General features: G+C 34.1%; 1 protein-coding gene across 3 annotated transcripts in view; it reads left to right on the forward strand.

Moving 5' to 3' along the window:
* Positions 1-19951, forward strand: part of LOC105205177 — a 131433-nt gene that overhangs the window by 23327 nt on the left and 88155 nt on the right. The window contains exon 4 of one of the 3 annotated variants that reach the window (XM_011174465.3): positions 254-623. The exons of the other annotated variants lie outside the window; for them this stretch is intronic. The gene's annotated coding sequence lies outside the window, so the exon portion shown is untranslated. Of the gene's footprint in view, positions 1-253; positions 624-19951 lie in introns of those variants that run through there. 3 annotated transcript variants of the gene reach the window in all.

Below are 19951 nucleotides of genomic sequence, written 5' to 3' on the forward strand. Positions count from 1 at the left end.
GTTTCAATCAAATTCATGATTGAATTTGAAGCGATGCTCAATAATCGTAAACGAGGCATAAATAATACTAAATGTTTCATATCGAAAATCATAAAAAAATAGAAATCGAGATTGAATCCTCAAAACAATACAAAGTTGTTCGACCCTATCTATACCAAACTAATAGATAGCACATAGACAATGAGTTCTTTATTAGTTATGAGACTGTGTGGAAAGAAGGAATAACTTAACTCGATGGATTATTTCTTTTCAGATTATTGTCGTTATGTCCTTGTGCTTACATCGCCATAATTACCCCCAAAAAAATGAAAGAGATCTGAAGAGACCTACTCAGATCCAATCAAACATGAGTAAGTCTGATGCGATCAAAGTGGACAGGGTCAGATATGACGAGAATAATCTATATCCATTCAAATGCATTCAGACATGAATAGATCTGGACATATAGTGCGGAATTGTTCAGATAGATTCTAATAGGAATTATTCCATTTTTCCTAAAAAAAAACACTAGTCTATTGAAGTCTAGGAAATAATTGAATAATTCTGATCAAAATCCATTCCGAAGAATTTCATAATATATGTCTTGATCCGATCCTAGCGGATATAGTCACCCTTACAAAAAATACAATATAATTAAAGGATTTTTCGGAATCTATAAACATTATTATATGATAAATGATGGTAATTAAGTAAAACTTTTAATTTTTTCAAACAAAATTTTAAATCAAATCGTAATAATACCTTGTCTTTCAATCCTTAAAAATATTTTTATAGCTTATATAAGTAGTTTATTTTTATATGTATAGTTATGTTTTTACTAATCATATGTTAATTAAAAAATTAGTAAAGTATTTAATTAAAAAAGTATTTCAAAATTTTTTATTACATTTTTACACAAATAAAGTAGAGGAGAAGAGGGTATTATGGTTATTGTTGGCAATATGGCTACCCCTATTATTTCCATTATTAGGTGACGTATTCTAACAATTGCTTATGGAGTTATTCATTTAGTAACCCGTCATTTTTTAGTGATGCTAATATGTCAACACATAATGACTGACAATTGTTATAAAGCATTTTTTACTTTTGAACACTTCTAAACTTTTTCAAGATATATTTTTGACCTTTACCCCTATAACCATTTCTGCAACTGCAAAGGTTGGTAACAGATTTTGGTCCGCATATGGTCCGCATATATTGATATTTCCGGTACTGTTAACAGATTTGTACCCAATATACTACAACCTTGTTGGCAAAGTATATGACAAATTGGCGTTGAAAAGCAAGCAAATCTGTTGAAAGTTTTGATGACAAATTTATAACAAATATTAAACAAGTTTGCTATTGCAAAAATGTTAGCAATTTTTACGCGAGAATGCAATATTATTCCTTTGTCAAAATACACGACAGATTGGAAGTTGATAGCAGACAGATCTGTTATACGTATGATTGAAAAATTGATGGCAGATAGTAAGCAAGCTTGCTATTACAAAAATGTCAGCATTTATCACACAAGAATGCAACATTAGTTGAGTTCCGTAAAGCGCATAATGCGCATGACAATTCTTGTTGATTATCAAAAGTTAAACAAGGATAAAATGTTACATTACGCACATCATGCTCTCTTTACAAAATTCGGCCATTATCTTTTTGTCAAAACAATTATGCAACTAATTTGTTTATAATAATTATAAAAACTATAACAATTAAGAAAGCGTCATATATGTTTCTTTCGTAATATTTCTCGCTGAATCGATTGGTGCAATCAGTTTTCCTCTACAGTCATTTTTAACAATTTGTTTATAACAATTAATTGCAAAATTGACTTTTGCCACATGCTCTTTATGTCAATAATGTTTTATTATGCTTCGATACTACTTTTAATTGTTATTTTTTGACTTAATTTTTCTGGCCAGGAAAAGATTTTAATTATTTATATAGTTTATATTAAAAATATCTAAGGCTAAATAATCATAGGGTTAGTGAGTGTTCGCGCGATACTCAACACATAAGTTTCTTCCTGTGCAAATCAGTTTTACTTCAAATATAACTTTTTATTAACGATATCACAAGTGTACGATTAGCTCAGTGTTAGCGTCTTAGGTTGTTATTCCAAAATCTTAGGTTCGAATCCCGCCGGCGCCGACATGCGTTTTCAAAAATTTATAAAATAATACGTAATTGTAATAAGTGAATTAAAATGTTATATGTGAAACAGTAAATACAGATTAAGTTATAAGAATAATAAAATCTGTTGAAAAAAGTTTTTTTTTGTTGGTGTCGGAAACATCAGATTTGATCTGTATTTGGTGTCATTCTGTCAGCATGTTTGAAAACAGATTTGGTTTGTATTTGGCATTATTTTGTCAACGCATTTGATAATAGATTTGTGTTTGTTGGCCATTTTGTCATCATATTATTATTATCAAATTTGTTCTGGTATTGGATTCAATTTGACTTCAGATATGTCCGTCAGATTTGGTTTATATTGGGCATCCTAATGCAGACACAGTAGGATACGGTTTTGGTACGAAATTCCGCTGGAATTTGGTGCCAATTTGATATCCTTTTGCGTACAAAACGTTTTCTGGGTAATTATAATACATATACTTTCTCATTATTCTTAAACTTGAATGTATTATCACACGAAAGTACATACACTCAAATGTTTTTTTTGTTATTTAACTTTTTATTCGGCCGTATACATTTCGAGTTATACAAAGTTAATTCCAATAACATGGAATTTTGTTAATATGGTTTTTTAAGCGAAATTTTTATATCAAAATATTTCTTCAATAAATCGATTGTTATTCTAAAAAACGGTGTTTAGAAACATTAGAGACATCACATCAAACTTGTTGTTTAATGTTAAACAGGGATAAAATGATATTTATAATGAAATTTTTAATGTTATTTCTAAAGCTTCTGAACGCAGAAAAATTCTAAATCAAGAAAATTCTAATTAATGAAAAATTAAAAATATATAATTTTGTAACAAAGTACTGTGTTTCTTTTAAACTAAACTAATTTTTTTTTAATTATTTTTATAAATAGCCATATTACAGTCACTTTTTTTCTTCTACCGATTATGCAGTACATTAGATTTTTATAAATCACGTTCTAAATAATAAATATTTCATTACTTTGAGTCTAGAATCTATTAAACAACGTTCTGACGAATGTAATTGTTCAAGTTTCAATAAAAAATATTAATTATAAACAAAGTTATTCAATAAAATGAAAATTTGTGCCACATTACTCTCTTCTCCTCCACATAATATTATATGTATAGGTGAGATGGTACGTGGGAATGCGGTAGATAATCAAATCAAAATGAGAGACGTATCACTTTGCTTGAGATTCTACTTTATTAGTACTGCGATGTTACAATGTTCTCAAGCCGGTGTCCGTACAACGTCTGATTTTGGCGGCTGTCGTCTTCTTTTCCGTACGATATATTTCTGAGTGCGATCTACCTAATGGATCATCAACTATATACAAATATGTATCGGGTAGCCCGATTGACCTGTTAAACTTAATTCTACGACGCTTACAATTCGGTTAACTTGATCGTTGTTCGTCCTCGGACATATACAATTTAAATTACAAAATTATTTGGACGGCCTAACTGTTTCAATATAAATTTCGGCTTCATGTTACTTATATGTTTACAATACGTGTCATAAATGCTATTTACAATAAAAAAATTTACGAGAATATATAAAAACAAACTACAATTTGTCAGTATTTCTCCATGCTCGCATATTACATGCTTGCCAAACACCACGATACGGTCGCTGAATATTTTGATAATTGTCCTCATCAGCAACAACATAGCGATCATGTCGCAAACATTTTACAATTTTATAGAGACCTTTGAATTGCGGTATTAATTTTTTCGAGGCTCCTGCGGTATTATCGAAATTTCGGATCATTACCAAATCTCCCTCATCGTAGCAATACGGTTTTTTCCACTTCCGATTTACAATAGATTCGTTCCGTTTTTGCGATAGTTCAGTATTTTTTACACTGTTAGATCTAATTTTATTTATGTTTCTACTATCCTCACGTTGATTATTTTGCAAATAGGTTGCTATTTCATCTCGCACTTTACCACGCTGGCTGACACCAAATAAAGCTTCGTTAGGGGTAGTACTAATGGTCTTATTTAACGTATTATTTAATGAATATTCTACATCTTTCAATACTTCCCATTTTCATTATCTACTACCCTTGGCTAGCATAAGAGTAAGTACTCTGTTAATACGTTCGACTTGACCATTTGCCTGCGGTGAGCCTATCGCTATCAAAATGTGTTTAACATCATTTTCGCTAACAAAATCACGAAATTCTTGCAAAGTGACAAAGAACGACGATCCAATATCACCACTTCAGATGACTATAATTGGCAAAGTAATCATCTAAACATCGTATTGCTTCCGAAGTCGAGGTATGTTTTGTCGGGTTAAATTTGACATATTTAGTGAAAGCATTCACTATCAGAAATATATGCTGCTTAATTAAACGCGCTTTATCCACCAAGCCATAATAATCAATATACAAAGTATTAAATGGCACATTCCCCTTTGGAATACTATGCAGATATCTCTCCCTACGTCCCGACACCGGAGAAAAGGCACATTTTAAGCAATTTCTGATATGAGATTCGACTTTCTCTTTTAATTTAGGAAATCAATAATTCTGTTTGATAACATGAACGGACTTTTCCACGCCGAAATGCCCCATTTCATCGTGATATTTGTACAATACATTACGCTCCATAGCCGCGGGTACATAAAATAATATCTGATCGGGTTTTTTAGAATATATTATACCGTTTCGCATTTCAAATTTAGAACTTTAGGATTTTGCTAATTGATCTCGCAATTCTTTAATTACCGGATCTTGACTTTGAGCAATCGCCAAATTATACTCCAGCGGATTATCTTTGATAATCAGAATATTCGTCGCACAACTAAGCGCATCTATATGACGCATACGCGAACCAAGTCTATGTTCCACGGCATAATCATAATCCTGCAATTTTAAAGCCCAGCGAGCTATTCTTGGGTTTATCTCTTTCTTACTAAACGTAAGTTTTAGCGACTCATCGGTGACAATTTTAAAATGTATTCCGTACAAATAAATTCTAAATCGACGCAAGGCATATATAGCGAATGTCTCCAGCTCAAAACTGTGATAGCAACTTTCAGTTTCCATGGTCCGCTTGGAAAAATAAAAAATAGGATGGAACTTAAAATCTGCTTTACGCTGCATCAAAATTGTACCGAATCCCAACGTACTAGCATCGCAATGCAACTCGGTATCATCCTTGTGACTATAAATTGACAATATCGGACTAGAGGTTAGTCTGCTTTTAATTTCTTCGAACGCTTTTCATTCCTTCTGACCAAATACAAAAGGTACGTTTTCTTTTGTTAAATCGTACAAAGGTTTCGCCAAAATTGCAAAATCCTTGATAAATTTTCTAAAATAGGAACTTAATTCAACAAAACTATGCACTTCTCGCGTATTTTTTGGAACTGGAAAAAGCTTTACCGCAGCCAATTCATCCTCCAATGGTCTTATTCCTTTCAAAGTAACACTATAACCTAAGTATTCAATTTTCGTGCTCAAAAATTGGCATTTATCTAGCCATCAATTCCATCCAATTTTTCACTAGCAGACAAAATACTTGTTTTAATACGTCAAAATGATGTTCCAAAGTTTCAGATACTATGAGAATATCATCCAAATATACCGCAATATCGCCTTTTTCTATTAATTCTTTAAATACCTCGTAACTAAAGCGCTGAAATCTTGCTGGATCGACTTTTAGGCCAAAAAGCATTCTAAGAAATTCATATTGCCCTAAAGGCATAATAAAGGCAATATATTTTATAGACTCATCCGACATCCAAATATGGAAGAATCCATTTCTCAAATCCAAACGATTAAAATATCTTTTATAATAAAATAACATTAATTGATCTTCTATCAGGGGTATGGGATAATTATCTCGTACTAACACTTTATTGAGAGTACGAAAGTCGACGCACATGCGCCATTCGTCATTTTTTTTCTTTACCAAAACTATCAAAGACGCATATTCCGAACGACTGGGTCTTATAATTTCCTCCGCCTCTAACCCGTTTAAAATTACCCGCAATTTTTCTTTTTCCGCAAACGATAATTGCCTAGGTTGGAAATAAAAAGGCTGTGCATCTTTAAGGCTCCTGAGTACTCGCCGCGGCCATATTGAAGTCGTGACGTCAGAAGCGAGAAATTGCGTGAAATGACACGTAATTTTGTCCGACATGCCATTTGTAAATAAAGCCAATTTGGATAAAACAAACTAAGCAGATGACTTTAAAACACTTCTAAATATCGGTCACGACTATCCTTTTTCCGCCTAACAATCAGTAAATAGTTGTAAAAAGCATGTAAAGTGAAGCAATTGAAACAGGAAAACACATGGGCACATAATTTTGTCCGACGTGCCATTTCTAAATAATGCCAATTTGGATAAAACAGACTAATCAGATGGCTTTAAAACACTTCTAAATATCGGTCACGACTATCCTTTTTTCGCCTAGCAGTCAGTAAATAGTCGTAAAAAGCACGTAAAATGACGTCTATTCAGACAGGAAAACACACGGATAGCCATTAAAAGGAGTGAAAAATGTACTTTTATGTATAAAATTCAAAGAAACTTTACTCGCGGTCCATTTTTACGAATTTGGTAAATACGAGACAAGTCATGTTTTTACAATGAAACACATAATAACAAAATGACATGCACGATAACATTTCATCGTCAATCTGTCACGTTTCACGTGTATTAGTTCTAATTTTGTCCGCGACGAAATGTCGCTACCGTCAACGCGGAGTTCTCGACTGAGGAGTCAGGAGCCTTAACAATTAATTTTAACCCTTAAACACGTAGTGGGTCTGAGAGACCCCATATGAAGTTTTGAACGCTTGCTATATGAAGACGGAATGAGATAGGAGATTTGGACCAAGACGTAAAAAAAGTTTGAAATCTCTTCTTTCAATTGATATGGTTGATCAACTTTTTTGGTCAACTAGAATTCGAACGGCACGGCAGCAAAGTTTTGTTAGGGTCAATGCGACCCACATAGTGTGTAAGTGAAATTTTTTTGAAAGCATTTTACATTAAAAAACTGGACAAAATACGTTCGATTTGCAGATGTTACTTGCATATACTCTGTCTAAAGTTGGAATACTATAAAATGTTGTAGAAAAAAAAGTTTTCCCGAAATAAGTATATCATGAAACACATCAATTTTCAATTTTAGACACGATTTAATCAAAAATTCCTCATATTCGCCTTGTTACATAAGTACATTTTTTAATAGAAATGACAATAATATAATTTTTTTTTGAAAGTATGAATCTTTAGCTTTAAAACGCCGTATTGTAAAGTTCTTTAAAGTTTTTTGTTGCAAAAATATGATTTTTTTTTTAAGTGGATTTTTAGATGCCCAAAAATACCTCATATTTTCCATGTTACATTATTATACTTTTTAGAAGAAATGACTTTGCCAAATTTTATTTTGAAAGTGTGACTCTTTAGCTTTAAAACGCCGTATTTGAAAGTCCTTAAACGTTTGTTGTTGCAAAGATATGATTTTTTGAAGGAAAAGTGGATTTTTGACCAATTTCTCATTTTTGCTTTTATAACTTTACAATAAATTATTTGTCGGCAATGCCGATTATGCAATCACACTCCTGAGATTTGGAACTTTTGTATAAAAAAAAAATCGTAGAAAAATATTTATTGTAATCGAAGTTATAGCTTCTCAAAATTGAAAAAGTCTGCCAGACCCAAAAATGTGTTTCCGTATTTTACAGGATCGGTGTGTTTAAGGGTTAACTCAGTCATAACCTCTGGTCGCATCAAGTCGTACCGGATTTACATAATAATTAGTAAATAATTCGTTTAATACTAAATTATTTTCCACCGACACCGTTTCGTCAACATTTATAGATTTAGTAATGTTATGTTCCTGCGAGCTAATATCAATGTTCATAATTGCGTTAATAGCCTCGTTTTCTTCTCTCACCCTTTTATCCGCGAGGGCCAAGTTAAATATTCTTAACGCATTACGTCCTAACACCGTATCGGATGCCATGGTATTGTCGGGCACAACGATCAAAACGATATCATTTTTTGTTACATCATCTAGGGTGATACTTGTTTCTACTGTACCCAACACAATTAATTTAGAATTATTTATGCAACTAAATTTATTAACGTAATATTGCATATTTTTCTTCGAGGGGTTTGTTATGCTATTTTTAACTAAACTTATTGGACTACCGGTATCTAGCAAAGTATTTAAAGATACTACGATAAGCAGAATTATCGTTCAAATAACGCACTGTAATGTTCTTATGAAATTCGTTTTCATCGGCTAGCCTGTCGATGTTGTGTACTTCTCTCTCCTTCCTATTTTCTTTCTTTGGGCAGTCCTTTACTTTGTGTCTCATCTTGCCACACTCAAAACTGGATCCCCATTCTCGCTTGCGCTGTTTGCATTCCTTCGAAGTATGGGCCACCTTGCCACAATTATAACAACGAATGTCACCAACGGCAATATTTTGGTTGTCTTCCCGCGCTTTTCTCCTATCGGATCCAAATTTTTCGCAACAATTATTCTAATCTCTCCAATCCAAACGGAAAGAAATTTGTTTAAATGCCTGCAACAACGTAGACATTGATGAAAAATGTTGCATTCTAGCACGATTTTACAACTGCTGATTCGGAATGCCGTCAATTGTGTAGTTTATAAGTTCGTTATCCAACACTGAAATTTGCTTTAATTATCTTGTTGTAATAATCACAAAAGGTCTCGTTTATACGCCACGTTCTCACTTCAAATTGCTTACGAAGTTCAAGCTGATTAGGCCGGAAATCGAACATGTTTTTTAGTTGTTTTTAAAATCTCATTACAATCGCATTCCAAAATTTTCGGTTTGAAGTAAAACCAAGTCTGCGCTTTTTCTTTAAGATGAGAGGCCACGAGAATCTTAGCTGTTTTGTCATCTAGGTCATAAGAGTCGTGCAACAAACGTACTTAGCGCCCATTTCCAAAAAGGTTGATCAACACCATTAAACTCGTTCAGTAAAGCACTGATAGCTTTAATATTAACGTTTGTTCTCGCGCTTCGGCCGCTTACCGCAGAGGGGAAATTTTCGATAATTTGTCTCTCACATCTCAACAATGCACGTTCTTTTTCCACGAGGCGACGCTCTCTTTAAACTAACTCCAACTCTCAAGAATGATTGAAGTAGTTTATCTCGCGTTGCCGCCTATTAATATTACCCGTTTGCTCCAATACACCGGCGTCATCCAGCGAATTATCCATATGCGACATTGCTCCTGCAGCTTCTTTTGCTTGTACGTTCCCCAACGCATCTCGCCATCTTTCTTCCTCTGGATCTGCTTGTAGCACTCTAGGGACGAGCTCGGCTTTATTTCCAGAAGTAGATTATCCAAATTTTCTCAAAATTTCTTTTAGTTGGACAGTTGTGCAATCTTTTACGGAATTCATAATGCTTTAATGTTGCGATACTCTAGTTTCCAGGCTAGTACGAAATTTCCGTCCGCAAGATTTTTCTTTGAAATGTTCTCAAAAATTCGCAAATACACCACACAAATAGCCTGTTTCCAACTTTTGCAGCTAAAGGACCCCGCACTAATTATATAGGAAATTGAATTTCGGTGAAATCGCGTAATTTTTCAATATGTTGTGGCTTATAACCTGCTGAACAAAAAATGTAATGGCACAAAGCTAAATAATGGACAGTTTTTGAGTTACAGCCAGTCAAACATGAAAAATTATGGTCTGCGCGAGTACTATATCCCTACTCTTGGCATAATCCAGGACCAACGACATGGACGTGGTAGGGGGCTGGTCCCATGTGTGTGTGTGTGTGTGTGTGTGTGTGTGTGTGTGTGTGTGTGTGTGGCTCAATAAAAATAAAAATAATGATTTTAATTGATACACATTTAAAATAACTTATTTCATTGTACTCCACATCACTCATTTTCCTCAACATTCATATCCTGTTGTGGTGGTCTCTCAGCAGCATCTAATATTTTATTTAATAATGATGAAGAAGGGTAACGAACGTTGGGTTGGTGTCGCGCGTATCCTAAATACCATAACACGCTGGCTACGGCTGGCACACATGTACCCACAGTTCTTGCACCTGATCTACAATAAATTAGATGCTGAGAGACCACCTCAACAGGATATGAATGTTGAGGAAAATGAGTGATGTGAAGTACAATGAAATAAGTTATTTTAAATGTGTATCAATTAAAATCATTATTTTTATTTTTGTTGAGCCCCACACACACACACACACACACACACACACACACACACACACACACACACACACAGCAGAGAGGATTTGGAGTCATTAAATACTACGGGAGTGACAAACCGTGGTGTCCTTATCTCTGCTGACACACACACACACACACACACACACACACACACACACACACACACACACACACACATGGGACCAGCCCCCTACCACGTCCATGTCGTTGGTCCTGGGTTATGCCAAGAGTAGGGATATAGTACTCGCGCAGACCACAATTTTTCATGTTTGACTGGCTGTAGCTCAAAAACTGTCCATTATTTAGCTTTGTGCCTATTACATTTTTTGTTCACTTTACGCTTCTCACTCCCGCGATTCTCAGCTTCGATCGTTCGTCTCGATCCTTCGTCTTCGTCTAAATCCAAATTCAGATTGCCAACCCCGATGCAGATCTTGATCTTGATCCCACTTCTGATTAATTGTAAGCAAGATAATACGTGGGAATGTGGTAGATAATCAAATCAAAATGAGAAACGTATCATTTTGCTTGAGATTCTACTTTACTGCAATGTTACAATGTTCTCAAGCCGGTGTCCCTACCACGTCTGATTTTGGCGGCTGTCGCCTTCTTTTCCGTACAATATACTTCTGAGCGCGATCTACCTAATAGCTCGTCAACTATATACAAATACGAGGTGTGTTCAAAAAGTATCGCGAATTTTGTGTTTTTTCAAAAATTATTTATTTATTCATGAATATCTATTTTGTCCCCTTCAAAGTAATCCCCATGAGATATTATACACTTGTGCCAACGGTTTTTCCAATCTTCGAAGCACTTCAAAAAATCATTTTTTTTTATCTTGTTCAGCTCCTCCTTCCATGCCGTCTTTATCTCGTCAAGCGTAGCGTAACGTCGTCCTTTCATGGGCCTCTTCAGTTTAGGGAACAAGAAAAAGTAACAGGAGGCCAGATCTGGGGAATACGGTGGCTGCGGCATCATTAGTGTGTTGTTTTTGGCCAAAAAGTCGCGCACAAGCAACGATGTGTGAGCAGGGGCGTTATCGTGGTGCAAAAGCCAATTTTTGTTCTTCCACAAATCCGGGCGTTTCTGGCGGATTGCTTCGCGCAAATTGCGCATAACTTGCAGGTAATATTCCTTATTGACCGTTCTACCCTGTGGCAAGAACTCATGATGCACCACGCCCCTGCAATCGAAGAAAACTGTCAGCAAAACTTTCACATTCGACCGAACTTGGCGCGCTTTTTTCGGTCTTGGTTCGTGCGGCAGCTTCCATTGAGATGATTGAGCTTTGGTTTCCACGTCATAACCATAAACCCACGATTCGTCACCAGTTATGACCCTCTGGAGCAAATTTGGGTCGTCGCGGACAGAGTCCAACATCTCATTAGCAATGTTCATGCGATGCTGTTTTTGGTCGCAATTGAGCAATTTTGGTACGAATTTCGCGGCGACCCGTCTCATGCCCAAATCATTGATAAAAATCGAATGGCACGAGCCAATCGATATGTTTAGGTCCTCAGCAACTTCTCTAACGGTGATTCGACGATTGGCCAATACCATTTTCTCCACTTCATTAATTTTTTCGTCTGTTGTTGAAGTGCTCGGGCGTCCGGCACGCTCTTCGTCGTTCACATCTTCTCGGCCTTCTGAGAACATTTTGTACCACCGATAAACGTTGCTTCGGTCCAAGGTAGCTTCTCCGTATGCCACAGTCAACATTCGGAATGCATCCGCGCACTTAATTTCGTTTTTCACACAAATTTTGATACAGGTTCTTTGATCCATTTTTTTGAATAGGTAAAAATCGAAGACGATCCAAAACACGTGCAAGCAAAGCAGCTGTCAACAATTAAGTGAACATTCAAAATGGCCGAGCTTGTCGGCATAAGTGAGAGACATGAGTACCAACATAACGCCACAAAAAGATCGAAATTCGAATATACGTAACCCGCGAAAATTCAAAATTCGCGATACTTTTTGAACACACCTCGTATGTATTGGGTAGCCCGATTGACCTGTTAAATTTAATTCTACAACACTTACATATGAAACACATTTTTTTAGTCTTCAATTCACGGGCGTGCTTTGATTTATTGCTATTTTGTTTCTTTTTTATCTTACACTTTTTTTTTAATTGCATCTTGATCATCTACATATAGAAAAAAATGGAACTCATGATATTTAAAACTTATTAAATTTTATTTGCAGGTTAGGTCAGATAATGATTTGTTACTTGTTACTAAACAGAATAAATACAAAAAATAACGAACCTGAAAACATAATTATGTTTCCAGTATATTGTTTTTGTTGTAATAGAATTGAACGATCTCTCTTTTTTCTTCTGTATCTTCGTCAAAAACGACATCTTCGTCATTTACTATACTATATGATTCATCTTCGTCGCATTTCTAAAGAAACATAGTGAACATAATCACACTTTTAACGTAAATTAATTTCTGGTGTGATTAAAAAAATAAGTATTACGAAATGCACGAGATGCGAACAGAAGTGAGCAAAAGCACCAGAAAACGTGAACTCAACCATGTGAGTGCTTGCGAGACATAGAATATTACATATCTGACCATGGTCAGATGTAAAATATTTTAAGTCGCATTTGTTTAATATGATTATATCTAAACAGATCTGACAATATTTAGGATTGATTTGCAGCGATACTGCAGTCATCTGGACTGTTTCATTGAAATCTAATGATAGATATTGTCAAATCTGAACAGATAGAAGAGAAGAGCGTATTATGGCTATTGTCGACAATATGGCTATCCCTATTATTTCCGTTATTAAGTGACGTATTCTAACAATTGCTTATAAAGTTATTCATTTAGTAACCCGCCGTTTTTAGTGATGCTAATATGCCAATACATAATGACTGATAATTGTTATAAAGCATTTTTATTTTTGAGCACTTGTAAACTTTTTCAAGTACACTTTTAACCATTAATTACATACTCTTCCTCATTATTCTTAAACTTGAGTGTATTATTACACGTAGGTATTAGGGTCAGTCAAAGAAAAACGAGACAGACTGTATAACGAGCATGACGACGAGCAGGACGTTGGTGACCCTTTTCTGTGTGTTTATGAACGTGACCTCTATTGAGAATTAAAGAAGAACGGCGCGAATGTTCACCGCTATGTCATTTGTTTGTTAAACGTGCTTGAAGTGAGGTTAGCACGTCATGTGTGTGTTCGACATCACTATGGAGGTCGAGAAAAAAGAACAGCGAGATGTAGTGCGGTTTTTGACTGCAAAAAGGGTGTCAGAAAGTGCAATTCATGCCCAAATGTCTGTTGTGTATGGCAAACACAATATGTCACGTGGGCGTGTGTTTGCGTGGAATAAACAATTTTCTCGAATTCGTTTATTCCACCTGTTATGTTTGTGACTTTACTATGATCACTATGTTTATGCCTAAAAATCTAGTACTATTCGTATCTTTATATTAAGTTGGTAACACAGACAGAGAACAAGTATTCTGAGTATGTAGTATATGTACAACGAAATAATAAGCATTGTACTTATGGTAAATAAAGAATAATGAGTATCACATAGTAAGTGAACACATTAATACACAGCAATAATTTGGCGACGAGTCGAACCTACGTATAAATCTAGTAAATACAACTTAAAAGTCTAAAATCAAGTTAAAGCTGAACATAGGTTAGAAATGGCCTTAATTGGAACGATCGAACCATTTAACGCAAAAGAGTCAGATATTACGACGTATCTGGAACGAATAGATCAACTATTCCTGTGTAACGAAATAAAAAAAGAAAAAAAAGTACCATTGTTTCTAACATTAATAGGAGGAGAAGCATATGGAGTGTTGAAGGACTTGTTAGCCCCATCACTACCGAACCAAAAAACATTTGAACAATTACAATCAACGTTGTTAAACCACTACAGTCCAAAGCGTTTAATAATAGCCGAGCGATATAAATTCTACACTGCCAATCAAGAAACCGAAAAGGATGTAAAATCATTCACGATTCGCCTGAAGAATCTGGCTAAATATTGCCAGTTTGCTAATTTCCTGGATGAAGCATTACGTGATAAATTGGTATGTGGATTACGTTCAGAAGCAATCAAACGGAAGCTGTTAACTGAAGCTAACCTTACATTCACGAAAGCATACCAAATGGCCATAGGAATGGAATTAACGGAAGGTCAAATTAAAGTCATGTGTGTAGAAGGTGCGTCAGTCAACAAGTTGAAAATTCAACGTGGACAAAAAGCAAAAAGCATTATAAATCAAACTCGAGATTTTAATAATGCTAAAAGTCATAAGTCAAGTAATCAAAATTATACGTCAAATGCACGGAATTATCAATCAAAACATCCGAAGTGCAAAAGATGTTTACGTATTCATTGGGACGGCAACAACTGCCCGGCAATAAATTGGAAATGTTTTGCATGTAATCAAACAGAACATACTGCAAAATCTACATTATGCAAGAATAATGTTCATAAGCTAGAAGGCGAAGAAGAAGAAGAGACGGAGAATTATACCATAGCCGAGGAAGAAGATTCGCTAGAGCTGGGATTATTACAAGAAGTCAACAGCAGAAGAGAATTATACCATGTACATTCTGTGATGAAGACCGAGAAGAATGGAAGTCTGAAAGTAAAACTATAAATCGAAGATAAGTTAATAGTTATGGAAATAGATTCAGGCGCATGTAAATCTGTCATTCATGTAGAAGATTATAATCAAATATTGTCACATCTTAGAATAAAACCGGTAAACTTCAAATTAAAGGTAGTAACAAGCGAAAATGTAAGTATAGTCGGTCAAGTTTTAGTTACAGTTTCACATATTGGCAAAAAATTAACATTACCATTGATCGCATTTGGCGGGTCCCGATAGCGCACATCCCGATAGCACAGAAACCACTCACAATGGCAGATGCCTAGAAATTTTCCGTAGGTTGGGTTAGATAAGTCAAGATGATTGGTTGGTGGGCTATCGGGATGTGCGCTATCAGAACCCTCCCGATTGGTTCAAATAATATTAAACAATGAAAATAAGTTTATTCCGTTATTAGATCGAAATTGGTTAAACAGTTTTAATCCAAATTGGAGAAACATTATAAATTCTCAAGTAATATTCACAAACAGTAAAAACGCTAATATAAAATTGATAGGTCATTTACAAGACGAAAAGAATCAAATTAATCAACCGAACAATACCAGTATTAAACAAAATAAATTAATTTCTTCGATCAAAACCAATTTTGCAAGTATTTTTTCAGGAGAAAAGCATACTAGTATAAAGAATTTTAAAGTGGACATAAAATTAAAAGAAGATGTCAATTCTATCTTTCATCGAGCTTACCAAATGCCGTTTGCATTAAAATCTAAAGTCGAAGCCGAGTTATCAAAAATGGTAGAGGAAGGTATATTAACTAAAGTCAATTTCAGTCGCTGGGCTAGTCCTATTGTTGTAGTACCAAAAAAAAAAAAAAAAATAGCAATGATGTCAGAATATGTGTGGATTTTAAAAAAACATTAAATACGGTTATTGATAGTGACCATTGTGTATTACCAATACCTGAAGAGATTTATGCAGGTCTCAGCGGTAATGTATATTTTACAAAGATCGATTTTCAAGGAGCTTATCAACAATTAGAGATTGATGAGAGCTCTAAAGAATTTTTTACGATAAATACCCATATGGGACTATTCAGGTATAATAGACTTACTTACGGAGTAAGCTCAGCACCTGGAATTTTCCAATCAATAATGGAAGGGATTTTATCGGGACTTACTAATACTAAGTGTTATCTAGATGATATTTTAATTTATGGAGCAACCATAGAAGAATGCTATCAAAATATAATTAAAACGTTAGATAGACTAAGAAAGTATAATGTAAAAGTCAATAAAAAGAAATGTAAACTTTTCCAAACACATGTCGAATTCTTAGGACATATCGTTGATGCTAAGGGCATTCACCCAACACCAGAAAAAATAGAGTGTATTCAAAAAGCACCAGCACCGCAAAATGTGACACAACTTAAGTCTTATCTCGGGCTATTAAATTACTATGGTAAATTTATACCTATGTTATCAACTAAACTTAAACCACTATATAATTTATGTAAAACCGGAACTAGTTTCCATTGGAGCAAAGAATGTGAAAATGTTTTTCTGTTAAGCAAAACATTACTTACGTCAAATAGTGTCTTAACTCACTTCGATGTCAAATTACCAATTGTGATTACTTGCGATGCCAGTGGTTACGGAGTAGGCGCTGTTTTGAGTCACATAGTCCAAGGAGTAGAAAAGCCTGTCCTATTTGCTTCGAGTACTTTATCAGTGGCGGAACAAAAATATTCACATTTAGAAAGAGAAAGTCTTGCCTTAATTTTTAGCCTTAAAAGATTTCATAAATATATTTTTGGCCGCAAGTTTACATTAGTAACGGATCATCAACCTTTACAATTTATTTTTGGAAAAAATAAAAGAATTCCGGTGACAGCGGCGGCCCGTATTATTCGTTGGGCACTAACGTTGTCAGCGTATGATTATGAGATTAAGTATAAGAAAGGCAAGTCTATTGCAAATGCAGATGGATTATCACGTATACCTATACATTCGGAGGAGTCTTGCGAATTATATTCATTTAGTTTGATTGATAATATTCCGTTACACGCAGCGGAAATAGCAAAAGCAACACAGAAAGATGTAATTTTATTAAAAGTAATAGATTTTTTACTCTCAGGTTAGCCAATGTACATAAGTGATGATACACTAAACTGTTTTTTGCAAGAAGATATGAACTTTAAGTTGAAAATAATTTATTGTTGGGAGGTAGTAATTCCGAAGTCTCTGCAAAATGAAATTTTAAGTCTTTTCCATGAACAACATGTAGGTATTATACGAACTAAAATGTTAATTAGATCATATTGTTGGTGGCCGGGAATTAACAATGATATTGAAAAATTTATAGCATCATGTGAAATATGTCAACAGACCCAAAATTTTTCAAATGGTACCTTGTTTCCATGGCCTACTGCACCACATGTTTTCTATAGAGTAAACATTGATTTCTTTTATAAATACGGTTACACTTTTTTGATTTTAGTAGATAGTAAATCTAAATGGATTGATGTTAAATTAATGGATCGAGGCTCAACAGCCAATGAAACTATATTAAAGTTAAAAGAAATTTTTTCAATTTATGGCCTACCTGTTGAACTCGTATCAAACAATGGACCACCATTCAATTCAGCTGAATTTAACGCATTTTGTCAAGCGAATGGAAGTAAACCAATTAAAGCACCACCGTATCATCCACAAAGTAATGGTAGTGCAGAGAAAAGTGTTCAAATAGTAAAAAAGGCGTTGGAAAAACTGTTATTTCTTGGAAAAAAGAAAGAAATCAGTAGAAATTTATTATTATCGCGTTTATTGAATTTCTTATTTATGTATCGAAATACACCTTCTACTGTAACAGGGAAACCTCCAGCAGAAAGCTTATTCAAAATGCGCCCCAGAACTAGATTTGATTCAATTAAACCTTCGTCGATTGAAACAGTAGGGAACAAGAACTCGGATGTAAGGAAAACGCAATTATACTCATTAAATGAGTCAATTTATGTAAAAAACCCACAATTGAAAATTTGAGAAAAAGCAAAAGTTGCGAAAATTATAAGTCATTCCACCTATCTAGTACAAATCAATGACAATATAAAATTTGTTCATGCTAATGATATACGTACAAATCCATACCAAGACATAGCGACTGAACAATATGTTTATGAACCGAACAACCCAATAAATATAGCGAAGCCGACTAATGATGTTATTGATTTACATGTCAATAGGGGTAATGAAGTTAAAACTAAACATGTAAATAATGAATCTCCCATATGTAAAGAAGTCTTGGAGGAACCAAGTTGTGTTAACTTAGAAACTAATGCCGATAAATTACCTGATAAAAAAACCGGTACTCCCAAGGCTCCTACCACTCGGTCGGGTAGAGTCATAAAGGCCCATAAAATTAAATTTATAAAAATAAAATAAAATAAAAAAGGGAAGAAATGTTATGTTTGTGACTTTACTATGATCACTATGTTTATGCCTAAAAATCTAGTACTATTCGTATCTTTATATTAAGTTGGTAACACAGACAGAGAACGAGTATTTTGAGTATGTAGTATATGTACAACGAAATAATAAGCATTGTACTTATGGTAAATAAAGAATAATGAGTATCACATAGTACGTGAACACATTAATACATAGCACCACGCAAACACACGCGCACGTAATATACTGTTTTCGCCATACACAGCAGACATTTAGGCATAAATTGCACTACCTAACGCTCCTTCTGCAGTCAAAGACCGTATTACATCTCGCTGTTCTTTTTTTCCGACTTCCATAGTGATGTCGGACGCACACATGATGCGCTGACCTCACTTTGAGCACATCTAACAAACGAATGACACAGCAGTGAACATTTGCGCCCTTCTCCCCTAATTCCCAATAAAGGTCACGTCCATAAATACACAGAAAAGGGTTACCAACATCCGCGCCATGCTCGTTATACAGTCTGTTTTGTTTTCATTTGACTGACCTAATACATACACTCGAGTGTTTTTTTTTGTTATTTAACTTTTTATTTAGCCGTATACATTTCGAGTTAAACAAAGTCAAAACAATAATATAAAATTTTGTTAATATGGTTTTTTAAGCAAAATAGTTATATCTAAAAATGTTGTCGATAAATCGATTGTTATTCTAAAGAACGGTGTTTAGAAACATTAGAGACATTATTTTATGCTTGTTGTTTAATGTTAAACAGGGATAAAATGATATTTTTAATGAAATTTCTAATGGTATTTCTAAAGTTTCTAAACGTAAGAAAATTCTAAATCAGGAAAATTTTAAGCAATGAAAAATTAAAAATATATAATTTTGTAGGAAGGTACTGTATTTCTTTTAAAATAAACTAAATTTTAAAAATTGTTTTTATAGATAGCCATATTACAACCACTTTTTTTCTACCACCGATTACACAGTGCATTAGATTTTTATAAATCACGTTCTAAATAATAAATATTTCATTTCTTTAAGTCTAAAATATATCAAACAACACTCTGACAAATGTAATTTTTCAAGTTTCAATAGAAAATATTAATTATAAACAAAGTTATTTAATAAAATAAAAATGGGTACCATATTACCTTCTTCTCTATAATTAGATCTGCGTAGATATGAAAAGTCATATCTGAGTACATCTAGACTATACAATCAAATTTGATCTGCCGAGATATGATTTGATCCGGTCAGATCTAATTCTTTTTTCCCGGGAATTCCATTTACTTCGGAGGATGTAATTGTTGTGGTTCACTTGAAAAAAGAGATCCAATAAGAGAATTGAAACGTATGAGTTATTGAATTACTTATAATAAAAATTTCATTGTAATGTACACATTAATAACAGCGGCAGCTCAGTAAAAAGCTTTAATATTTGTTATAATTTTGATTTTTTAAAGTCTGATAAAAATCAAAGCTACTTTTTTTATAAGATTGTTTG

The sequence above is a fragment of the Solenopsis invicta genome, unplaced genomic scaffold (assembly GCF_016802725.1).
Source record: "Solenopsis invicta isolate M01_SB unplaced genomic scaffold, UNIL_Sinv_3.0 scaffold_38, whole genome shotgun sequence".
NCBI classification, from domain to species: domain Eukaryota; kingdom Metazoa; phylum Arthropoda; class Insecta; order Hymenoptera; family Formicidae; genus Solenopsis; species Solenopsis invicta.